This window comes from Manacus candei, unplaced genomic scaffold (genome assembly GCF_025592945.1).
Source record: "Manacus candei isolate 608988 ecotype Guabito, Panama unplaced genomic scaffold, ASM2559294v1 h1tg000113l, whole genome shotgun sequence".
Lineage (NCBI taxonomy): Eukaryota > Metazoa > Chordata > Aves > Passeriformes > Pipridae > Manacus > Manacus candei.
This window is the reverse complement of record NW_026138161.1, coordinates 1,328,683-1,355,075: the sequence shown is the minus strand read 5'-3', so window position 1 is coordinate 1,355,075 and position 26,393 is coordinate 1,328,683. Positions and strand designations below refer to the sequence as shown.

Here is a 26,393-nt window from a genome sequence, read left to right as displayed (position 1 = left end):
ACGGTGACTACGCAGAAACAAGGAATTAGAGCCATAAATCCTCTCGTCACATGCAGCCCTCCCTGACATAAAAATATTATGAAAAATACCCAAAAGTAAGGCCTGTGGGTGGTGAATGTTCTGGGTCTTCACATTTCTGCTGCTCCTCTGCCCTTTTGTTCCTGCTTTTGGGCACAGCAAAAGGAGTGTGGAAACAAATCAAGAGTCAGTCGTACTCAGGAGGAGCAAAATCTCAGACAGCAGCTAACGGGAAGCAGAACATATGTTTACTGTCATCATTCCTCCCCACATTTGAAAAGTTACCTTACTTCCAAGGGGGGAAAAAATCCTTTTGCAAGTCTCTTGGAAGTGAGCAGAGCACCTCATCAGCCGGCTGCTGGCTCAGCTCTCAGCGGTGGCTCATTTTCCTTCATCTGTGCCACCCTCCCCAGCGCTCTGATGGAGCCTGTGATTAATTCAGCTCTTTACTCTAGTTTAATGCTGTTCCACAGTCGTTTTGTGGAAGTCATTTCTCTCCCGTGGCAGAGAGCATGACATTTTCATGCGCGTCTGTGTGTTGTTGTTTCAGATTGATGGCTCGTACTGCTGTCACTCGCAGAAACATCCCTTCCACAATCCACGTCCTGCTACAGGGCAGGGGATGGCTCAGTTCCCATCCTACAGAAGGGTCAAGAGCCCATCAGAAGAATGGCACTGACCCAGGCTGGTGTGGGGCAGCACAGCCTCCTGAACTCAGGCTACACAAACCAGAGCACAGCTTGCAAGCACAAACCAACCTGCACATTGCTACCTGGGGAGAGAGGGGTGGGGGAAAGGAGGAGTAAATAGGAAAAGTAACAATTTTTGCTTCTGACACTCTCATTTAAGCTCAGAGGTTGCTATATAATCTTTTCATTCCACAGTCAAACCTTATCGATAACCCTCAATTTACCCCACAGAGGTGACCTCTCCTACCCAGTTGCAGTGTGTGCCTCTGGGTCACCTGCACAACCAGCTTACTGGGAGACCACAGGGTTGTTCAGATCTGGAACTGGACTCAACTGGAATTCATTACAGGCTGCAGGACTGGGAGGATTAAAACTGGACCATGCACAAACTATGACCAAATGACAAATAACAGTGCTGGGGCTCCTGTGTATAACACAGCACTAGACACACATACAAAGCGAAGAGCACATTTATGTACTTCATTCCTTCACCAAAAGCATAATAAACAGACTCTCTAGGTTTTTACCACTTGATTCTCTGCTTTGTTTCATTTTTTCCCCAAAGGGTTCACTTGGCTCCAAGTTGAACTTATCTGTGGAATTAATTACCTTGGGTGTGACAGCAGCACAAAGAAACAGAAGTGTAGAGTCCTGAAGTGCTTCAAAGATAAGTAAAATTAAACGAATTTAAAAACTGTCAGACTATTTATCACATATTACATATTAAGATGAGGGTCACTGTCATGCAACAATCACCTCAGAGAAGAACTTACTCCCACGAATTACAGATGCCAATCTTTCCCAAATGTAGTCCATCCGTGTTTTCTCCTGTCTGCTCCAAAGAGCATGAAGGTTTCAGTTTTCAGTTGAGTAGTTTTTAATTTGTGTTCTGGGTACTACTGTCTGCTGGACAGTCCCATTTAGCAGCTCCACAGCACTGCCATGGTCATTTCTGTGTGAGATCAGAACAGAAAGTACAAGGAGTACTCAGCATCATCAGGATGAAATAAACTTGCACACCTGGAAATTTATCTCCGGTGATGGTTTCAAATGGGTTATGAACAACAGGGTCATCGGGTCATCTTTTTGCACTTGCAGGTAGATTTCATGGCATGACTTTCTGAAAAAGCTTTCTTTTCTACAGGCTGAGATTGGAGAGGTACTTAAAAGTTTCTCAGAGAGAGCAAGAATAGAGAATTACAAGAAAAAAAAACCAAAACACCTTGAGCTGATAAATTAGTTAAAATGTATGAGACAGAAAGAAAAATAATGTTTAATGAGTTGTTATGGGACATTCTGTTTTGCACAACATTCATGGCCACATGATAACCGTGACCTGTCACAGCCAACACATTCACTTGCTATAAATGTTTGACTTCATCTGCTCACCAGAAAGATGGAAGGTGCTCTCATTAGAAGGACCATCACTAGGAAATCAAAGCTTACTAATTGATATAACTCATGAAGAGATGATGAGTTAGTAGTGAACAGTGATATTTATTTTTTTTTTTTGAAGTGCTCAATTTCATAATTTTTATTATTTCCTTTGTCTCCAGAAAGCAAGCTCTCCATTTTATTGATCCTTTCAGAGAGGGGAAGCATACCTGACTTCCTACTGGTAATTATGCAACTGTACATGCTTCCTTTCCCCTCAAAAAAGCAATGACAGTGCCCTTGGCTTCATTTGTAGTCTTCATATTTCTGGGTTTTATCATTCAGTCCTTGACCTCTCTTTAATTTGGACCCTGAAAAATAAGTTGGAAGACACAGATTGTTTGATGGCTTTTCTCTCCCACACAAGGAAATTTTGAGAGTTTATCTTTTTTGTTCCAGAGGAAGGCAGAGGGGTTACTAGGAAAAAAAAAAAATGAGGCTTTGCCTGTTCTGTTTTTGACATAGTTATGAAAAATCTTGGAGTTTTTTCTTACAGTTTATAAACGATAAACAGCAATATAAACCAGTAACTAATTGGAATGAAAAAAAACCTTCCTGGTTATAAGAGGAAATGTGATATGCTTCCTTGAATCCTAAGATACTGTCAAGAGCATAACTAGACATACACCACATGTGTATGCATATTATGTACCACCATAATTCTTATTGCACAGGGCAATATTCTGCTTTTCCTTCCTCCCTGCATTTCCCCTTTGTCCTCATGAATGAATTAGCCAGCAACAAACCCATCTGCACAAACTGATCCATGTGACAAGTTGCCATTAAACCAGTTTCTGGTCTTCCCTTGCTCATGCTTTCCCACGACACATCCCAGTCTCCATCCCACCACTTGCACTCTAAGTCTGAACTGCGTCAGTGGAAGTTTGCCCCAAAAGAAAAAAAAGGATCCAACATGCCTCAATAGCTACTTGAAGTCATCTGAGTTTTACACACAGGAGGTTTTCAACATGGGGATTTTCTAATATGGGCATGTTCTGGGCAGCATTATTACAGGACATTCCAGGGGGAGCAGATCCAGCTCCTGCAACAGGAATCCAAATAAATTTTAAGTATTAATGTGAAGGTAGATTGTCTTCTCATCAGTCATAGCACTATAAATATTAACCTAAAGTTGATTTAACAGGAATTTCTCCTGTTCTTGATCTGCAGTAGCAGCTTCTAGCACTGGCTACAGAAGCACTCAAGAGTTTCTGAGGTTCATATTACAGGGAGAGAGTAAGATTTCCCAGGCTTGGGATTTCCTGATTAACACTGATCCATAACACCTTGGTGGTCTCAGAGTGCCCTGTGCTGACTGTGAGGTCTGAGGCTTTTGGGACTTGCATGATCCACTGAGCTCTAATGCTCTCAAGACACCACAGGGTGGATTACAGACAGCAGCTTGAGCAACACTCAAGGGGACAATGCAGGCTATTTCTCCTGCTTTTTTTCATTCCTTTGTTGTCCATGTTTTTTTAACTGGCTTTCCCCCCTTTTTCTTTTGATATGCAGTACTTTTTTTATACCCTTGGGGTAGAGGGAAAAACAGATATCTGTGGAGAATTTCATGTCAGAAATTCTATGCTAGGAAAACGTCATGTAAGGCAATGAGGCACCACTATGAACCCCCATGGGGAGTTGATACAACCCTTGTCTGGTACCTCCTGTCCTGTAGCCATCGCACTGGCACTTGCAGCAAACTAAGCATTGGGTTTTCCTGAGTTCAGAACTTGCACTCTCAATTTCTTTGTCTCCCAGCCCCCTGCCAGCAGACGTGTCTTCACCTTCTTTCTCCCGTGTGATCTGGAATTAATGAGAACAGGTAATATTCTCATCTTGACACAGGGATCTGCACCCCAAGCCAACAAATTTGTCTGCTGGCACTCTAGGGTGATATATCCAGAATCAATTTTGCATCTTAGAGTCCACTGAAACAAACATAAAAAGGCAAGAGTCAAGAAACTGGATTAAAAAAGACTACACTCTGTGTAGGCCAAGAAATCCTTAATGCTTCGTGTCATATTTTAGAAAATCACTTTAGCCCAAGACTCACTTAGTGATTATGGTCCTATTTCAGCCCCAGATATCCAAGTGAAGCTCTGATGGAAGGTTTAGAAAAGGCCTTTTAGCCACAGACAAGGAGATCAATCTGTTTAGTCTCAAAAGGGAGAGAGTGGGAGGCAACTTCATTACACTGTCTTCACATGGAGAAGATAACAGAGCACTTAAAAAGGATTCTTAATCTAGGAGAGTGGATTAACAAAACGCTCCTGGCTAGAAGCTGAGTCCAGACCAGTTCCAATTAGAAGCAAGAAACTTTAAAAAAAGAACTGAAAATTATGAGTCACCTATTTAAGTGGTTTTGACCACTGGGAGAGGAAAGGACAGTCTCCAAACCAAGACTGGATACTTTCTGGGAGTTGTCCTGCAGTCACCCCATAAGGAGCCCAAGAGGGAACCCAGTCAGAATTTACCAATTCTAACTTACCAATTCTAATTTACTCACCAGCAGTTCCTTCTGAGCTTATCTAAGCCTCCAAAATAGCTGCATTAAAGGAGATAAAATATCCCTTCCTAACAATGACAGTGCAGTGTTATTTTGGTCCACATTCACCTGGACTTTAGCAGCATTTGTGCCTCTACCAAAACTATCCTTCAAATGAAGAGACTACCCAAAACAGACAGTCCAATGCCTTTTTCACTGTGATAATACCTTATCCCAGCTGGTTCTTATCTGCTGTCATCCCTTTCTGTGTATGTTTGAACTGGAAGAGAAGCTGACTTTTGTAGAAAAGCAATACATTTACAGACATCTGTAGTACAGCCTTCTGCACTTCTCTCCTGCACCCACCATCCCACAGGCAGGAAGGGCAAAAGTGGATTGACTGGACACATGCATAATGAAAAGACTTGTATTTCACTCCATTTATGTACATTCATAGAATCGTGGAATTGTTAAGGTTGGAAAAGACCTCTGAGACCACTGAGTCCAACCATTAAGCTAACACTGACAGGTGCATCACTAAACCTTGTCCCAGAGTACCACACCACACAATTTTTTTAACACTTCCAGGGACAGTGATTCCACCACGTTCTTAAGCAGAATATTCCAATGCCTGACCACCCTTCAGTGAAGAAATTTTTCCTAATATCCCATCTAAACCTTCCCTGGCACAACTTGAGGCCGTTTCCTCTTGTCCTCTCACTTGCTACGTGGGAGTAGAGACTGACCCTCAGCTGGCTATAACCTCCCTTCAGGTAATTGTAGAAGTGACAAGGTCTCCTCTTAGACTCCTTTTCTCCAGGCTAAGCATCCTCAGTTCTCTCAGCTGCTCCTTATAAGACTTGTACTCTGGAACCTTCACCATTCATTCCTACTTCTTAAATAGCAAGCACTGCTGGCATTCCTCATACCAGTGTCCATCATTATGCAGTTCAGAGAGAGATTCTACCACCAGTCACAGGTCTATAAAAGCTCTAAGTGATGCAGTAGTGGTTCAACAGAAACCAGCAGGGCTGCATGGCTCTTTCTCCTGGCACATTCGTATCCAGCTTCTCTATACTGAAAAGAAAATGATACCATGGGTTCCCAGAGAAATGAAATGGCTCACAGAATCTCAGAATGGTTTTAGTTGGAAGGGACCTTAAAGACCATCTAGTTCTGAACCCCTTCCATGGGCAGGGACACCTTCCACTAGACCAGGTTGTTCAAAGCCCCATCCAACCTGGCCTTGAACACTTTCAGGGATGGGGCATCCACAACTTCACTTGGTAACCTGCTTCACTCCAGAAATATAAATGACAGGAGGACACAAGATATCTCATACAACTGGTTCCCTTTCTGCAAGAGTTTCAAGTGGAACAGTTTGCTGGCTGACCAGTGTCAGATTCCATTAGTGATTCTGAAGCACAATGCTGTTTGATTTATTTATCAAAGCTGTTATTTTCAAAGGCATTTAAAGGGAACATGGTCATCTGGGAGGGGAGGGAGAGAGACAGAAAGATGTAGCACAAAGAGCTGTCATCTGAAAAGGCCTTTTAAAAAATTTGAAGTTCCGTGAAAGATTCCTCTAAGAACTCCCCAAAAGTCTTTATTGAAGCAGTTACACACTTCCATGCCCAGTACCTAGAAAGAAGCAGAAACACCAAGGTGCAAAGGGGTTTATGTGCACATGCAACCCCTGCAAGCAATGCAGAAGACTTTACCTGTGGGTGGTTTTAACCCCAGCCCTTCCTTTCTTGCTTCTCTCACTTTTCAGGGGAGAGCACATAGCTATGGGGGGTGGAGGGGGGGCGGAAATCAGCACTTTAAATATCACACTGTAATCTGGAAAAGACAAAGCACAACTTTCCACCCCAGGTAGTTTTTACTGGCAAACATGTTTCCTCAGGAGTTTGTGGAGTAGAGCAAAGGTACACACCAGCCACCATCAGCAAGGAGGGAGGCCCCAGCTGCTCTGCCCACGCTGGCTGTTTCTTGGTCCCTGCAGAGGAGCCCCACTCTCAGCTGCAGGGAACTTCTCCAGCAGAGCTACAGCTGCTAAAATTAGTATGGGATTAAGTCTATTGAATTCTGAACGATCTGCTGCCCTCTGTAGTCCGAGAAGAGCTTTATTCAATCCATGGCAGGAACATTACTGCTTTTAACTGAATTCCTCCACCAACCCTTGGAAGTGTGAGCCCAAGATGGCATGAGAAAGAAGTGACAAGTCCAACTGGGCAAGCAACAAAGTCACTCTGGTAAGTGTGAGTCGCCACTGAGGCAGTCATCCCAAGGGAAGCACTTCCCAAGAGTCAATCATCAAACTCCACAGACACCACCCTGCAGCTAAAAGGGGACAGACATAGCTTGAGGCAATACCTGGCTTGCTGCTCATGTTTCTAGCAGCAATGCTGTGTCTCCAAGCTATAGAAATTCAAAGCTGGAATAGAAATCTGCAAAGTCTGTGTGAAGCTGGAAAATAAAACCCCACAACAGCCTGAGCACAGACCCCTGGAGAGGTACAGCTCCTCAGCACACTGTAATACATCTGCAGATAAGACATTTCACTTGTCAAGCTCTTGGTGCTCAACTGCACATCTTGCTCCTCTGAGTTCACCAGAAAAAAGGGAGCTCAGCCCATTGTGTGGGCTCTGCACGAACCTGCTGAGCCAAAGGGGACCAAGAAGGGCTTGGGTTTGGAGACCAGAGGGGCTGAGCCACAGGGTACCACTGTCCAGTTCAGGCACAACAGAGAAATAAATGGCTTGAGGCATGTTCAGGAGTTTAAGGACCTTTTTGACTCCAATGGCATATGGCCCTAATATTTAATTTATGAAAGAGGGAACACAGTTCAAAACAAACTAACGCTCCTATTTTCACAGCCCGACTATCCTGAAGCAATTTCCCTCTCTCCCTCCCAACCCACTGCCTTTTTTAGAACTATCCACAAAGCTTCCAACAGGGGAAAAAAGCACTTTCACTGCAAACCAATGAAGTCTACAGTCAGATTTTTTCCCCAAAGAAAACAGTTCCTGCTTTTCAGCCTTCCCCAATTACGTTAGTACAAGATATCTCACAAGGTGACAGGTGCTGTGGGTTTAATGTAACCTAAATAGAGTCTGCAGGTAGATGCAGCCCTCCAGTGGTCAAGATAAAGACAGACAGCTATGAATTTTTATTGTGTGTGCATAGAAGCAGTCATAGTAATGGGCAAAGAATGCTGCTGCTTCTCTCTCTTGGTGGTGTTCGGGGGTGCCAGTGTACAGAAAACAGTAAATCCAGACCCACCCCGAGTGGGCAAGTGGGCTCCATCCCACAAGGACTGTGGCTCAGGGGCTGAGGACAGGCAGATCTCAGCACAAAGCTGGGGCACAGAAAGCTTTAAGAGGAGCAAGGCTTCTCCATTTTCACCCACATCTGACCCGGGATGGTGTCCTTCTGCCCAGGAGCCCTTCAAACCAATTGCAGGGTGTGCATCAGGACACCCTTCCATCCTAATTCAGTCCCAACCCTGCCTGCTTGGTCTCTTGGCATGCAGGTAATGCCCAAACCACCAAGCTCAGGTTGGATGCTGCCTTTAGGCTACTTCATGTTCACGATCCCTAGAAGACATCACTGCCACTTCAGCCTGATTGCAATCAGTCTCCTATCACCTTTGCAATGAAACAGAGCCAGTGTTGATGGTCAGACAATAGATCTGGGACACCCTGGGCATCCAGGGGCCAGTGGGGGTCATCATTTCATCACTCTATGGTCTAATTCTTACCTGCACAACATAGGGATTATTTGCTGCTACTTCAAATTGTTCAAGAAGAGAAGGAGAGGGGGAGCAGGACATAAGCATAGAAAAGACAACTTTGTTTACACCTTGTGGCTCTGACCACCCCTGCTTTACTTGAAATGAGCACCTGAGCAGAGCCTGGGTCACACTCCCATCCGCCTTCTTACCACCAGGACAAGAAGGGAATCATCCCTCATGAATAACTCAGAGCAGCTCCCTGCATTTTGTCATGCTCCCATCAGACCTCTGTAGAACTCAGCAACCAATACACACCCTACAACTTCTTAAGAGAGCAGAGGAGAGAGTTTACACCAAACTAGCAAGATTTGGATACTGTCAGGGGACAAATTCTAGGAACGCTAAGGAAAAACTCAATATTTCAAACAGGTACAGAGAGAGCCTTGGTTTGGGGCTGCTGTTATGGGAAACGGGGTCCTTCGAGTTCAGACCCAGACAGCGCCGACCGCTGCACCCATCCCTGAGCTCGCCTCAACAGCTCTGGTTTTACGTGCAGCTCCATCACAGCAATTTTCCTGAAATCCTTCAATACAGCAGTGCCATCTTCAGGCACAAAGCCTGCCCTGCACCCCTCGGGAGGAGTAGGAAGGACAAGATGTGCTGCAGGGTTGACTCAGTCAGCAGGGGTATCAGCATTTGACTTACTATTGCCCCTTGTTAGCCGCAGCTTGCCCTCACTTTCCAGGTGATCCCAGCCTTGAGAACTGCAAATGCAAGATGCATGTGAGCTTTTTCAGCCTTGTGGCAAGTCTCCCTCCCAATGCTCACAGCATTGATTTTTTATCTCAAGTGGAACTAGAGCAGACACTGTTGAGCTGGTCCATCAACCCCTGGTCACTGCTTCACTCAGACCCATCTCCCAAGACACAAATTACTAGGTAAAACAATTCCAGCAGGAGAGTAACTCCTTGGTACCAAGTGTAAGGCTCCCGAGAGCTGAGACCTTCCACCTCTTCCAGCACAAATTTTTTTGTTTTAACTCAAGTGCTACCACAACAACCTTTCCATTCTGCAGCCCACCTGTCTATGCAGCAACCAGAGACAGTCTCTGGTTCTCCTCCAGAGCAGACACGTCTTCACCTCAGTTATCTGCATATGGACCTGTGCCCCCAAAGGGTACCAAGATGCCCACTGGCCTTAGACTCAAAATTTTGCAGAAAAATAGCTATTTACATTAATGCTGTAAAAAAAGGGCCCAACTCATTGGGATCATCAGGAACAGCACTCTGATTCCATGAGCCAGAGGCTGCAGTTGTGGTGGGGCATCGCCCTCTAGAACTGGCCATGCAGGACCTGAAATGTCTGCATGGTCCTGAGCTTCAAAGGACAACATGGGAGAGCAATAACAGTTCCCCACTATGATCAGAGGATTCTGGCACCTTACAGGGAGAAAGACCTTTCCCTTTCCAGCCATTCTTCCTCTACCCTGACAGCAGATGTTACACACAAACCTCCTCGCAGCAGATTGGCAACAATTTCCACTAAGCAGTTTGTGTCAGGAAAAGCCACCTTCCACCAGTAAGAGCTACAATCTGGCACCACTCAGCCCAAGTGGGGATAATTTCCCATCAGCAAGGCAGAGCAGGACTCCCTGCAGGACTGGGAGAGCTGGGATGCTGCAGGGCTTTGCAGCACTCTGCAGCCAGGACCTCAAAGTGTCGCCTAGTTTGACTGTCAGCACTACTTAGCTTAGGGCCTGAATTAATTAAGCCCTGACATGCACGGAGTGTGGGATGTAATGGTGAGTTACAGCTCTCAGATGGGTTCTCTGGGTCCTGTGTCAGCTGTTCCATGAGTCTGGGCTGGCAGTGCCAAGGCAGGACAGCCCAAAAGCTTCGGTTCAAAGTGGCTGCAAATGGCTGTAAAGAGCTAAATAAGATAATACAGCTGAGAGCAAAGCAAGCCTATGGTGGTCTGGGCACAGTGCTTTCACCACCTCCTTTAGCAGCAGAATAATTGGCATAGAACACCCCACCTTCAGTCTGCAGCTGAATTTGCCTTGTAGCAGGATGATTCATAGGACTTTGAAAATACCCACAGTGGGAAAGTATTTGCATGTGTTGGACAACACGGTATGTCTGTGCTGGGAGGTGTGAAGCTGCTCCACTGTCTTTTATTTCCACACTAAAGCAGTTCTTTCCGTGGTTGAACCAAGCAAGGCCCAGTATCTCCTACCAGTGTGGTGAATCCTCAGAGGTGGCTGCTCCCACCCAGGATCTAGGAGGAATTTTGTCCATTTGAATATATTTCTCTGTGACAGGGATATGTCACTCCAGAGACTCTTGGTCATTAACACACAATATGGGGAGAAAACAGGCTAAACCTGTTAGCATGGAGCAAGAAGCCCATTCCTCTAAGTCATATACATTCCCATGCCAAGGTCTAGATGCAGCTCTTTGGTTTAAAAGAGGAGCAGTTCAGAGACAGGAAACATCTCAGGATTTGGGTGGTGGCTGCTAATCCTGGTAACACTACATCCAGATGAGGTATGTAGGGGACTCAGGATCAGTGATTTCAGAGCTGTCCTCAGGCTGACAACACCCAGCTGTTGTCTCCTAATGCAACACCATCATAGGAGGTGACTGGTGTACTGCTGTGCCTGTGGCACCTGGTTGCAAAGCTTTGTCCTTAAAAAACTTGGACCTGCAGCCCCAAGTGGTACCCAAGTCCTGGCTGGAGATGGGAGCTAAAGCACTTGGCCCTGGAAAATGTCTCCCTGTGATTGCCTCAAGAGGCTCCTGCCCACAGGGGAAACTTCCTTTTGTAAATATTTCTCCTTTTCAGTATCTCTTGAATATTTTCAGTGTTTCATTTCAGCTTCTTCAAGAAAACAATTCCAAATAAAATCCCTGAGGAGGAGGAAGATGGTGATCTTTCCATTATATTCAAGACTTTTAGTAAAAATACCATTTTCCTGAACTGCTTTGATAGCTAACTATTTTTTTCTTTCACCCTTTGACAGCATCTGAAAGATGCCCTGCAGAATATCATTAGAAAAATGGTTTCTTGCAGATTTTTTAATTAAATAAGTAAACAAGGAAAAGAGGAAGGGCTTTGTAAGCCCATAGGCAAGTTGGGATGCAGACAGTGGGATCAGGACAGGACAAGTGATTGCCAGAGTTTGCAGAGCATCCAGAGGAGTAGCCCCAGGTTCACCCTCAAAGAATCTGCAGCTTTTAAGTTTTTCAGGGGATTAATGGTGTTAGAAACCTTTCTTTAGTAACATTACATGTTAACTTCTAAACCAAACCACATACATTCAACAAGAGTCCATCTTGTTCAATAGAAATAGATCTTTATTAATAACATGCACATCATACGTATATTTAAAATACATATACATTTTTCTACTATTCACTTTAGAAAACAATTTCATAAAAACCTTCAATCAGGTCCCAGGTAATTTTAAACATTAAAAAGCTGTTTTTTGTTACAGAACCAGTAGGTGTTATTCCAATTACTTGGTGCATAATCACCATGTATTTAACATTATGCAGGCTCATGCGTTTCAATAGAAATAGGTGTTCCCTTTTCTGCTCTGTTAATCATGTCAAATATATGATGATATACTTGACAACACCTGCCACAGTTGTTATATGCAGCTGTGATTCCCTCCTGAGAGCACGCCCACAGGTGGCATTTAAAAGCTGGAGACAACTTTTTTTACAACTTTCTGAGTTCCTGCAAGTGGCTCCTGGTGCTGTAGGTGACCCAGAACCCAGCTATGACAGAAACCAGAAAAACAGAATTTCATGAACAGCGAAGAGAAAAGCAATCTGAAAAAAAAACCAAAACCAAAACCAAAAACAAAGAAGAGGAGAGGGAATTGGCATATCCCCTCTGTGTTCACGGCAAACTGAGGTCAGGGTTGGGTTTCCCAAGGTCCTGCCAAGTACCAAATCAGACCTGTATAGAGTGCACAGAGTCATCAGCGATAGGCGGTTTGCAGATTTACAGAACATTTACAAAGGCTCGCATGAGGATGGGACTTTAAGGCACAATAGTCCATATACTCAACACATTCATTGAAAACAAAAGTTCAATTTACAGTGCAATATAAATGTAGTCAAGAATTCAAGCGGCAGCTCAATAATCACTTCCACTGATAATGAGGCAATCGAGGAGAACCAGCAGCCCCAGCCCTGCACAGGCTCATAGACATGCTGAGCATCAAGCACACGAGGAGCCTCTTGGGCAAGAGGGTCTGTGCAAGGACACTGGATGATAACTGAAGCATTTACAGGATCAGGGCCCTAATATCATGGAATCGTAGAATCATGGAATGGTTTGGGTTGGAAGAGACCTTAAAGACCATCCAGTTCCAACACCCCTACCGTAGGCAGGGACACCTTCCACTAGACCAGGTTGCTCAAGCAATATATTGGGGTTCATCACTGGGTTGTACAGGCAGAGACATGACACCCACACTGTGCCTGCCACGGAGCCACCCCACTATCAATCAACATGTCCAGTCAGGTAGGGAAAAGCAACACAAAGAAAACTTAACTCACAGAAACACTAATTACAGCCCAGTGTGCTGCTATTCCAAGGTGAAAATGAATCGTCCTAAGCCAGTCATTTTCTAAATGATCAGCTCTCATCACCAAGTCTGTCCTTGTCACCCAGCTCATTTATATTCTCTCCGATGAATATTCTATCTCCAAGGCAACTGAGTCAAAGGGAAGGAAGGACTTTCTTTACATCCAGTGCAAACATAGCCCATATGTAGGAGTTCCTAATGCAGTCATAATAGAACATATATATATATATATATATATATATATATATATCACTGAAAGTTGACCACCTACAGACAGATTCACACATCAGAAGCCAGAAGAGCTGAATTGTAGCTACACACCCCATAAAGAAAAATCACTGTATGTAGCTGTATTAAAGTGCTGGTAACCAGTAACTTGGTAACTAAATGTTAAAATCAGTATACAGTTCAAAAGCTGTACAATTAAATATTTTGGGAGTCACTTGCAATGTTATTGCACCTCTGTACTTCTTTATCACCCCATAAACTATGGGTTTTAAGCACTAAAGTAGAATCTTTCAAATCCACTTTTCAACAGGACCAATCACTGGCAAAGCGGAAGGCAGTACAGACTAAAGTAGACTAAAAACATTTAGAATTGGGGACCTTTGATTCAATTTAATATCAATAAGTCAACCAAACAAAACCAATTTGTTCTCTAGAAAGAAATAATCCATTTGAACAGCTCCGAGAGCAAGTAAAAGTTAAGAAATCGAACAATAATTTTTGTTCAAGAAAACAACACATGAGAGAAACAAGAGTAAAATATCATCCTTTGTCCTAGGAGTTTTGTGATCTGATGCAGATTTTTTGTCTATTGTATGTGTTCAGTTATTTTAACACCTCATCAAAGAAGCTTTCAATAGGCAAGAAAGTATTTGCCTCTTCCAGCAGGCAAAGAACCTTTTCAAAGATGAATCTGACAGGGCCAGTGTTGGTTTTTTTTTTCAAGTGAGGTTAAAGACTTTGATCCTACTGAGATTTTTTCATTTCATTGAAACATTACTAATTTAAGTTAAAAGTTTTATTTATTCAAGCCAGAACCATCCTATGAATATAATAAAGTCAGTCAGTGAGAGAAAAGAAGCATTTTAGCATTTCATGTAACCACTAGATCATCATGAATTCAAGTGAAATGGACATGAAGAGAAAAAAATGCATAAATCAGATCAATTCGGAGTGGAAAATTACATGGTTTGAAAAATCAGAAGACAGGAGCAATTTTCCTCTGCCACCGTCCCAGCCCTAAAGGCAGCACGAGGCGTGTGAGGTGCCCCCAGAGGCCAGAGAGCTCCCTGGGGGATAATGGCAGCTCTCACAACAGCCTTCCTCTCGCCAGCCCACAGCCCACGCAGCAGATGGGCTTCTCTGCCAGCTCCTACTGGTGGTACTGGGGCTGTTCCACACACCTGATCATTAGCCTGGCCTCTCTCAGTCCCCTGTTGGGGTGGGCACGGCTGCCTTCAACTGGAGATTTCTCAAACCACACCAAATGAAAGCTTAACCATTCACACGATCTGGGGCTGCTGCAAGCCCAGGGGCAGCAGGAATCAACCACACATAGCCAGGCAGCTCTGATGCTGAATTGCACTGACCAAGGATTTAAAGATATCTTCTTGTACGAGACAAGTAAATATGCCTCGTCTCAAAATAAAAACTAAAACCTGAACATTCATCATGACTAACAGCACCTCCCAAACAGCACAGCCCTGTTTTTCCAGCCTTCCCACAATATCTGTGCTGTTTATGTTCTCCAGTTTGCAGGTTATCCTTGTTTTGAATTGCACTGCTGCCTTTTTTTTATTATTATTTTTTAAAAAAATCTGGATTTTACTGCTTTCTTCTGTCTCTTATACCTCTACCGGCTTCTAACCACTATCAGAGCTGACTTTGTTCTTCATACCTCTTGCTTTTGCCTTCCTGACTTTTCTCCTGCACTAACACGTGCCTGAGAGCTGTGATGATATGTGCAACTCACACGACTAGGATGCTCTGAGCAGGGTGACAGGAGGAATCTGACACAAAGCACATTCCTGGCAAGCCATGGTGTTTGTTCATACTGTATAATGCTTCAGAAATAGCATCAGCCACATCTGCACGAGCAAAGCCTTTCAAAATAATAGTAAAAAAAATTAGTTTCTTTTATATATATGTATATATATGTATATCTGCCTCCAGCTGAGTGTGCGCTATTATTTACTTTGCTTTAAAGCTTTAAAGTGGTGATAGCCAGCGAGGCAAAGCCAGTTTCTTTGCTGTAAGCCAACAGACCTGCAGGACTTTGTCAGGCTTTGAATCATCTTGTATATTTGTTCAGCAATTCTGGGATGCAGGTCACCCGTGGGTGAACTGCAGGTGTATCGCTAACAGCTAATTTACAGGCTCATTAATCACATTTCCCCAGATTATAGTGCAATCTTTGCTTTTGACCCCATTGCTGGAGCATCATCTTTTCCCTTATGTTACTCTTTGGTATTTTCATGACGTAGCTTTGGCAGCTATAAAACTTTCCACTTGTAGTCATTCCATTTGCTGAACATCTCGCATGTCGTAGCTTGTGAAATATATATTTACATCTTCTAAAGTTAATTCCCAGATTGAAATTAGACATTTCACTTAACCTGAAACATTATTACTAATGCTGAGCAGTTTCATCAGAACCTCTGAGGTCTTATCAGCATCTGTCAGATACATTCATTCTCTATCTACGAGGGTTATCATTGCTTTTCTGCCTTTTATATTCCACATAAAAAGAAATTGCTGTCTATTCCCTAGCACCAGTGTGAACCTCGGGCCAAACAGCAAATTAGCATGCAAAGAAGTATCAGGGAAACAGCTAGGGAAAGAGGCAAATGAAGTTAAGGGAACACCAATGATGGGCTGAAAAAACAATCTTTCCTGTGAGTCATTCTGGTTCTTATTAAAATAGCAAAGTAGATACCAGCTAAGAGATAATATAAGTAAAAGGTGATGCAATTATTTTAAAAAAACCCAACCCACAAACCCTTGCAAATCTCAGTATAGAGTGTCTTGTAAGTAGCAAGTGAGTTCAGTCTCTGAAAATCCTAAACTAAAGGCTGATTCCTTTGGCACTGACTCCTTCATGGTCAAAGCATTTCTCAAACTTTCTATCTATACCTTTACAGTAGATAACTTGTGTTTTACTCCTCACTGTTAGACTACTCCACAGCTTTGGGCAGTTCCCCCTTCACCAGGGATGGCATAATTTAACTGTAAAAGTGATTTGGAACATCTGTATCTACACACAGGGAACTTAAAAATGCAGCTTTGTTTCTACAAAGCGCGCTGCACGCAGTCTCTGCGGGTAAGGACCTCCGTATTGCACCAGCTCTCTGTGTACAGCAAGGTACTTCACAACCGGGGGGTTTAACAGCGGGGGGCTGCAGAGCATTATCCAAAGTACCTTCCACTCAGCTCCCAACGCATCCGCCTTTGATCTGCAATTAGTGCCTCACCTTAACACCTCAGTAAGCAGTTCAAGCATTCAGAAACAAACATCAGTGGGTCTAACAGCTACTTTTAATTCATTTTATAAATAAGCAACTGAGAATTTTGCTCCAGGTGGCTGCCCGTGTAGCCCATCCCGTAAACGGCGTTCTCTGCAGAGTAAGGCACGATGCGATACGAGTGCAGCTCTTCATAATAGAGCGACTGGGAACAGCACTCCTGCACCATAAACTTCAGCCGTTTTCGTGCGTCAGAGTAAGCAGTCCTATAGCACGGAGCCTCCTTAAAGTATTCATAGCTCTCCCTCTCTGTCTCTAGGTGAATCTTCCTCAACAGATTGTTAATTAATACAGACCTACGGAGATAGGCTTCGGGGTCGTCCAGGAAGCGGAGTTTCTGGAGGGATAGTTTTAGGATACAAGTCCGGTCCTCTGGTAATATCAAGTGCTGGGGAGTAAAGAGCAAGTGAATGGGTCTTTAGCAGCAAGGAGTGAAACTAGGGGAGGATGGGGTCTGGAGTCAGAGAGATACTCACTTTTGGACAATACTCATGGTAATCTTGATGTAAATGTTCTTCTTCTGCATATTTTCTCTTAAAGTAGGCTACTTTCGACGTCGTTAATGTCTTTGGTAGGCCCTGATCAGACCAGCTCTGCACAAAAGAAGAAGAAAAAGAAGGTCAGTACTGCTTGCTGCCCTGGTGGCTGTAACATTACAGTCTGGGGTGTGTAGGGGAAGGAGGGGTCCAGAGGGGGGATGCAGCCAGGGCGACACTCAGCCTCGACCTGCAGCCTTCAACACACTGGAAAAACAATTGAGAGGCTGGCAAATGTGAAGGCATTTCTGAAACACCCACCCAGAGGCTTATCAGCACAGCAAGCCCCTCTCTGGACTGACCACCACAGCACCAGGCACAGGCCGAGTGGGCTGTCCTGGCCAGCCAGAGCATCACGGAGCAGGCGAGAGATGCCCAAGGCAGGAAGGTCGCCATAAGGAGTGACTGGGATGGGACCATCCGTCTGCAGGACAGGACCATGTCCCATGCTGTGGAGTGTGCAGGCCAAGAGATGGGTTTTGATTTCCACACACCATGCACAGAAGCTCCGTGGCTTCCCTGGAAAACCAATACAGAGCATATTCACTAGATGGTAGTGTCGTCTCAGAGAAGCAGCAGAGCCTCAGTTCATTGGGAGGGTGATGGAGTTGGTTTGTTCTCTGTGTTGCTTCAGTTTTTCAGGGCACAGAGGATGAAGGCTCAACCTTTGGACTAAGAGAAGGAACTACTGGGCTTTTCTTTTGTCCGGAGAAAAGATCCTAGTGGAGGTCTGGTTCCTCACAGCAGAGACCTGCAGAGGACTAGGGCACCCTGTGCTCCTGCAGGCAGGCCTGGCTGGCTGTTCTGAGCTCTCTTATCTCTAGAGAAATGTGTCATGGTGTTAATTCAGCATCTTAATGAAGTCCATAACTCCGGTGGTACTCAGTCTGGTGAACACTGGGTCCCTGTGAGAGCCAGGATTTGTCTTTGCTTTGCTATACCAGACAATAAAAGGGGGCACGTGCACTTGCGAGAGGCATCAATTCCCACACTCTCTCTTTTATAAGAAAATTGTGTTGTTTACTTTTAAATGTACCATTTTTTAAAACTTATTATGTTGATGTCTAAAGTCAATTCAGGGAAAGTATCCAGACCTACTTCATAGAATAACTCAAAGTCAGGTCCTACAGGAAATGTTTTCTTCCCCAAATTGAGATCTCTTCATGGCAGCATTTGAAACTTTTCTGAGAAAATAAAGGATTTGGTTCTGGACAGCTTCCCTGTCACAGCAGAAAAGCCAAAGGATATTGCACAGCTAGAACACAGACCTCACATCATTAGAAGGATCCTGCCACGGGGCATGAAGGACTCCTTGAGTCATAGCTGCAGGTGGGAGTAATAAGATACCCACACAACCATTTCAAGGACTGAAAGAATCTCTCCTTCACTAGCAGGAAGGATCAATGTGCTCTTCCTTCCTTCCTCTACATCAAAAACCCACAAGAAGGGGCTGAAGAAGAAATTCCCTCACACGAGACTCTTCTTATGCTTTCTCACAATTTCAAGTCCATGAGGAGGGAGGTTTCTCATAAAGTATGTTACAAATCTTTACAGAAAACTCCTGACTGGTGGATTAACAGCCCATTTGGAGTGGAGACCCCTCAGCCCTGCTCTGGAACGCATCCCAACATGGATTGAACAAAACAGTAGCATTTCTCTGGGTGATGGACTATCGCTCTTGCAGTGGAACAACACTACATTCTCATCACCCTGGACAGCCACATACACCAGGGATGCTCCCTGCGTCCACCTCAGCTCTCCAGGGTAAGGGCACAGTTGTGGTCTTCACCACTCCATTGGCATTGAGCAGCTGCAAACACTGGTTTACTTTCACATGCAGCAACCTTCGCTGCTTGCAGGTTTTATTCCAGTATTTGAGTTGCACCAGAGCCCTGACAGCCTGGACATTTAATTACGCTGATATTAGGTTCCCTTAGGTGGAAACCCCACTGCTGTCTTATCTGAGCACAGCAACAAATGCGTTTATCTCCCAGTGCCATGGGATGGGAGAATTCTACAGTTTTTCTCACACTTCTCTGAGACAGACAAAGGTATAGACAGATGAAGTGACAGTCCTGTAGCCACCCAGGCTGTCAGGGCTGGGAATGGAGCCAAACCCAGCACACAGGTAGATGAGTCAACCATGGACCCATCCTTTCCCTGAAACCAAGACTCTAAGTTCTCTAACTTGCTCCCTAGAGCTTCTCAGGGAAAAAGCTGAGAGTGTGGCCCTAGTACTGCCTGTGTGAAGCATAAACAGAAAATCAGCCTGAGTGCAGGGGCAGCACAGACAATCACAGTGCACAGAGCACCGTGGCTCAGTTCCGCAGCTCCGCTAGCTCCGTACAAACCTCTACTTTGCTGCTCCATGCCACAGGAATTTCTCTCCCTGCCCTAGAGAATGGAGGGTGACAGTGTGAAACTCGGCATCCCCCGAGCACAGGTGGTCCTATAGATACCAGCAAAGAGCAGAGAACAGGGACAAAGGAAGGAGCACTGGCACCCTGACCCTGGGAGGGAGGGAGAGAGAGTGAGGGAAGGTTGTGTTTAAGCACATGCCACAGGATGGGGACTGTTGCTGGCTGGCGGGAGCAGACAGAAAAATTGTATTTTGCTGAGGGATATATATGACCATCCTGGCAGTGAGTTCATTGAGCATCCAACTGGCACCCCTTTTGTGGGGTTATGTTCAGCACCAGCCTGGGATGTACCCACTGGGTGCAAAGTCGTTGACTGTATTTAAACTCCTAGAGATCTTACATAAGCTAAAGCAGCAGAGTTGTAACAACCTCCCCATAACTTGGTTTAGGAGCAAGGAAGCAACGACCAAGCAAACACCAAGAGCATCTCTAGGCTGTAAATTCGGCTTTAAATGTATTCCCACTTTTAAATGAAAGACTACACTCTAGGAGCAAAGTACCCTCAAGCTGCTTGACAACACACCAGCTGTTAGTAAATTCCAGCAGTTACAAATCTGCAGCGCCTGGGGCACTCAATTCCCCACACCAGCTCAGCTGCTACCTTCCTCTCTCCGGGAGGGAAGGGGTGCTGACTGCACACCCGCAGCTTCAGGGTGAGAAAGTGAGCTGAAGGCAAACAAGTCCCATCCCAGGGCTGCTCCACAGAAGTTTGAGGTCTGCTTTTGTGCTCAGTGTAGCTACCATCCCACCACCACCCGCCTCGTTGTCACTGCCATGTTTTGTGGCTGCTGGTGATTCCCACACACCTGTCTGCAGGTGCAGGGAATGAGAGCATGAACTGTGCCTTGCACTGTGCCCTCGACACCAACACGGATGCTAGAGCTTTCCAGGGGCCCCTCTCCCTGCAGGATACTCTCAAGGACCAAGCCTTTCTCTAACACTTATTGAAAGTCAGCGTGCACTGGCTCTGTGTGTGCCTGGGAGCTGCTTGGCTGGGGTTACAGGCTGTAGTAATGCCGCAGTGAATCAGACCCTTAGTGTTTTGTTTAAATATAAACATATTGAATCAGTGCTTTTTGTGTAGAAGGCTATTCTCGCGAGCCAAGTGTTTTGACAGCTACAGCAAGGTGGTATGAGTCACTGCCTCTGCCTCACTCAAGCTCAGAGACAGATACATCTTAATCACATTACGTTTTTTCTCAGCGCTACACCACAAGTCAAGGCACGGGGCCAAATTTCCCCGCGGGGAGACTAACCAGCGGAGCGCTGAGTCCTGAGCCTGGGCTTTGTCCTTCCAGGCTGGACGAACCTTGGAAAAGCGCATCCAGCGTCCCGGCAGCGTTCAGCCGCAAGCCCTCCGCTGCTCACCAAGGACTCGGTGCAATTTGCAGCAGCGGGAAGTGCTGCCGAGGGCTCGGGAGCCCCAGGGCAGGCGCTGCTGCTCACGCTGCCCGGTGTTTACACCCCGCCGGTGCCGTGCCTGCTCTGCATGCGCGGCACATCAGCACATCGGAGCACGGCGGCTGCAGCTGCCATTAGCGCTAATGGAAGTTTAAAATATAAATCCCGTGCGCGGCAGCGAGGACGGAATAGGCGCCTCTGTCTCGAGCTTTGTAGCTCTCAAACACAGCTTCGCAGGGGCTTTAATTGTACTTTCAAAAGAGCAGAATATGTCCGTTCCTATTTGTTTCTCAGGGAATAATTATGGTGCTCGATGGCGTGGTACTCACAGAGTTATTAGGCATGTTTGGACAGAGGGTTATCTTATCTAAATTGGGTTGGAAATAGATTTATAGCATGGCAACTTCCCAGTTGAACTGCAAATTGCAAGAAATTTACTTCATCTGGCCCCTGTGCTCCTGCATTGCCCCAGTGACAGGAACCCCTCTTTGGCACGAATTAGTGCCGGGTGATTTCCACAGGGCTGCAACCTTGCCGAGACAGGAGCTAAGACAGAGTTTAATAAATGATTGAACAGCCAGGAAAAGAAAACAACCAAATCTCGTGCTTTTTCCTCTCAGGCATTGGAGAGGAATCTGGAAGCCCCGGTCTGCACAGCAGCTCTGTCCCAGAACTTGCACGTGAGCCCTTGGGAGCATCCCCACCCCTGCCTGTGCCTCCACCTCCCCTACCTTTTCTCTGGAAGAAAATTCATCCCTGCCTGCTCAGTGCTGCAGTGAAAGGGGTTGTACGAGTCGATACTACTTGGTGTTGATGCAGACATCTGCAGGGGGTAAGCACAGAGCCGGCTGGCCGAGCCAGACCTGCCGCCGCTGCGCACGGAGGTGGTGACTCAAATGTGCCGGTGCCCTGCAGGATTCCTATCGCAGCCTAAGGAGGGTAATCAATATACAAGCTAAAGCTGGCTGAGACGGAAACCATTTCTGAGCATCTCTTGCATGCACAAATAGAAAACCTCAGGCTTCTGAGCACACAGAAACTGGCCTTTATTTATTGGCGGGAGATGTGACTTGGACATGGCAGGACGTATCATCATGTCCTTGCGACTGCTGTCAAACTGCCGTGATAAATTCTCCCGTCTCTAACCTTCAGAGCACTCGCAATTAGGGGGTGCTCAGCTGAAACCTGCCTCTGATTTTGCGCGCTCTGCTGCAGCTTTTCCCCCTCTTCAGGGGAAGCATAAGCAGCTGGTCCCACTGTGGGATTCCCAGCTGATAACGCAAAGCTACCAGACCACAGGCAGATGAACATGTGGATTGAAAACACATGCCAGCCCTAGGATTTCACACGGACTGCCAATCGATTGCAGTCCTTCCAGCGTATCGAGCCTTATCCCTCTCTCAGACAGAGTAAGCCCCCTTTCATTGACTCACGGAAAGGTGGGAACCCACAGCCGTGCTGTTGTCTGCTGGCTTTGCACTTTAAAACTACCTTTTAGTTGGCTAATTGCTTTGCAGATCTCCCTAATTGCAGATTCTCCCTCGGCACACGTGTGTACAAGGCACAAGCATCTGAATAGCTCTCATGAGGGCATGAAGGCACGAGACTTAATGGCTGAGTGACTATTCCTGTCTCGATTCCTACAGTCCCACTACTTTTATCAATAGAACAAAATAATAATTCCAGGTTCACCCCCTTTCAACACTAATCCCGGTAAATTCCCTCACTCAGCTCGACCAGCTGAAGTCTGCAAACTTGTTAGTTACCTGAGGATGCGGAGTCAATCTGCAAAGGGTCTTTCTGGGATAATCTCAGCAGTTCTGGTAAGATTTCCCCCTCGCACGGGCTCAGCGAGCATTTCTGGCAGCACGGCACTGCTGAACGGTTACCTGGGGTGGTGCATCAAGGAGAAACACACATAGCTCAGGTGGCAAAGTCAGGACAAACACGGCAAGTAGCTGGACCACACGAGAAGAAAGTGCTATTTCAGCATCCCCACAGGGCTTAGTAGCAGGAATAAATAAGAGTCCTGATGTCACACCCAATTCTCTAACTTTGACCTTGCTTCCTGGAATCCCTTTCAAACATCATCATAAAACATTAAGAAAAAAACATTTCAGTCCCTCAGTGGTATATCCTCTCAGAGCAAATGCTGCAAAAATACAGCTTGCTCCTCTAAATATCCAGACATTTCCAGACCTAGAACATGAATTCTGCCCTGACCGCCTCTTAAATTGGCACATTATTTTCTCCATTAATTCTTGTCATCCTCAGAGGACAGCTAAAGGGCTACTATGAACCAACACCATTATTTTGAGTAGTAGCATTAATTTCCTATCATACACACACTGCCTGCAGAGCAATACAGGTCCGGGGAAAGTCATATTCCCATTTCTCTTCAACAGAATTATTGCAGGATGCATGTTTCAGTGTTTGCCTGACATACAGTGCAGCTTCCAGGTTGATGCCTTCTCGGGGAAGTATCTGGCATGTAAGAATATCTCCCGCTCTGGGGCAAAAATTATCACAGATATGTGGGACTTTACCTAAACTCTGCACTTTCATATGTGTGTGAAGAGACACTCACGCTTGTTTATGCACATGAATGAAATTAGGCTTGTCTAAATCCTACAAGAAAGAAAGAGCATGTATGTGTGCATATTCATGCCTCGCAGCTATAAGACAACTATATTTAGACAGTTGTGTCATCCCAGAGATGACACCATTAACAGGCAATGAAAGAAGAGCTATGGTTACTTTTCAGAGTTCAGCTCTGACCGTAAAAAGAGGACTCTGATTGAAATGACCTTTCGTAGAGCATGCTACAGCCCGGCAGAGCAGCAGCACCTCTGCCCGTAGCCCATAGCACTGCGGGACGTGCGTGAGCCTCCCTCTCAGCTCTCTGCCCTCTTCCACGATGCAGCAAAGCCGAGAGCTCACAAACAAACACAAAACTTACTCCTCGTCAACAGCCACCTGCTAAACCCGCTGGGACAGATCCCACCAGCAAAGCCCCGCGCCACTTCACTGCCTCGGACAACCCCACAGCTTGCTGTCCCCCGGCTCAGCGCCACTCACCCAGCGAGCCCCGGCTCCAGAGGGAGGGCTGCTCCGTCCTTCCCTCGCTGCTCCTGGAGGAGGTGGTGGCGGTGGAGGTGGTGGTAGCGGTGGTGGCGGTGGTGGCAGCTCCTGCGGGTCCCTGCAGCCACTGAGGAGCGCATCACCTCCCGGCCGCAGCCCGCGGAGGTGGGTGCCCAGATGTTCCCTGCGCGGATTGGTCCAGCGGGAGCAGATGTTGCCCGGTTGCTAGGAGCGTTGCTAGGAGCGCTGCTAGGAGACGGTGACGCTCTCTCCATCACTGGCGCGACTCGAGGCCGCGGGGAGGGAGGAGGAACGGGGAAGGAGGGAGGAGGGAGGGGGAGGTCCCGCCACCGGGATGCTCCGTGCTGCGCCGAGCCAAGCCGAGCCGTGCCGTGCCGTGCCGGGCGGGCCGCCGGGCTGCGGGGTGAGCCGGAGGATGGAGCAGATGCCGCGGCTCAGAGCTGGACAGGCGGTGAGGAGCTGCCTGAGACTGGCGGCAGAGAATGGGGATGTGAAACACCGAAACTGGGAGGGGGGTAGCAGCCCGAGGGAGTGGGAAGGGGGGGCATAAAACCTCCATTTGGGGCGGACTGAAGGAGGCACGGAGAGGGTCGGCAGCCGGGGAGGTGCTGAGTGCCCGTTGTGGCACTGAGAGGGCGAGAGCTCTGCTTGCTTCAGGGCAAGACTGGGAAAAACACAAGTCAGTGCCTAGAAAGGCTGGAGGGAGAGGTGAGTCCAATTCGGTACTGCTGGCAGAGAGCCGAGCTCTTCTGCTCTCTCGCTGGGTCACGCTTCTCTTCCCTCCCGACTTACATTGCTCCCTTCTTCCTCCATTCCCACATCAGATCCTCACACACTGTTTTTCCCCTGAGCTTTTGGGATGTTCCACCACTGTGCCCTGGGTCTCACCCTGGCAAATACACCCGTGATCCCAAAGAGGCACTACAGCACTCTGCAATCCCATGGGCAGAAATTGGATTGCTGCAGGAATAAAAGCTGCAGAGCAAAACAACCCAAATCTCCTCCCGAACCAAACAGCAGGTCACTGTGGGTTGGGACAACTACTGTGCCTCACTCAGACAGCAGGATTTTACTGCTGAGCACACTCCTTATGGCAATAGGTAGGATATCAGGCTCAGCCTACCCTCATAACCGAGGGTCCAGCCAGCAAGGCCCAGAAAAAGTTTAAAAGGAATAAATACAATCTTAAATGTGTAAGTGAACAGAGGGGAAATCCCTTTCCCGAAAATACTGGCAGATAGAAGAATATGAAAAAAAAATTTTTAAAAAAAATTATTTTTTAAAAAACAGTTAGTACAGCCAACTATGCGTAGGGAACTTCCCTGGAAGAAGTGAGGCATTCCCAGAGGAGTTGTACAAGTTGAAAAGGATGAGTTTTTCTGGAAAAGATGAGTTTTTCTGGAAAGCCAGATTGGTGCCAGTGGCTGCAGTGAAGTTACCAGCACAATACTGTCTTAGATCAGTCCCAGCACCAAGCCTGGGCTTTGCTCAGGACTTTTCTCCAAGAGGAAATCTTCTTAGACAATATATTTTCTTCTGTGCTTCCCAGCTGTGTCCTTTTCCACACAACTAGCATGGATGACACCGTAGCTCCTGAGAGGCTCATGCTAATACCATAGCCATCCCCATCACTCCATCCAGCCCATAAATTGTGGAATGGTTGGGGTTGGAAGGCACCTTAAAGATCATCTTGTTCCAACCTCCCTACCATGGGCAGGGACACCTCCCACTAGACCAGGTTGTTCAAAGCCCCATCCAAATTGGCCTTGAACACTTCCAAGGATGGGGCATCCACAACTTCTCTGGGCAATTATGTTCCATCTTGTTACTGAAAGTGACTCAAAGTCTCAGACAGTGCCAAAAACAAGGCAAGGTGCTATGGGAAAACATTAATTTTAGCAGCATCTGAAGGTCCTGGGCAATCCCCTGTTCTCCTTTGATCTGTAAGATGGTGTCCCACACACGCTGTAACTTGGCATATCACTGCTGGTGGGACACATGGACTTCCCTTCCCTCTGGTTGCTCCAGAGTCTCTATGAAGGTCCTGCAGAAAAGCATGCACCAGCCTTAGTCCTCCTCCCTCTTACATGGTAGGAATGGAAGCACACTTCAACTGGCATTCCCCTGGATCAATATCTCATCCAAATTTTAACAAACTGAGTCTTGGCAGGCCTGAGTCCCAGCTAACACACGTCAATGCCACAGACTCAAACCAGTTACTCCCTTGACTCTGAGCATCTGGCTGTGTTTGGTACTCAGCAGGCACGAATGTGTGAATGCACTCAGCTCTCCTGGTCTTTGCAGTTTGAGGAAAGATCATTCACAGCCATATACTTACTTCAAATTATCTCCGAAGCTCTGCTTCTTTTATTGAGAAGTCAAATGAACTCCAACTAATTTCAAATTTGAATTTTATAGGACAATAGGAAGTCACTGGAATTTAAT

At 46.2% G+C, this 26,393-nt stretch overlaps 1 long non-coding RNA gene across 1 annotated transcript; it reads right to left on the bottom strand.

The window, feature by feature from the left end:
- Positions 1 to 15,644: 15,644 nt before the first annotated feature.
- On the bottom strand, positions 15,645 to 24,135 carry LOC127461826 (uncharacterized). Its single transcript, XR_007900203.1, has 4 exons — positions 23,925 to 24,135; positions 22,613 to 22,735; positions 16,966 to 17,082; positions 15,645 to 16,877 (listed from the first exon to the last, which is right to left on the bottom strand). It is a non-coding gene; the product is annotated as an uncharacterized LOC127461826 (long non-coding RNA).
- Positions 24,136 to 26,393: the final 2,258 nt, after the last annotated feature.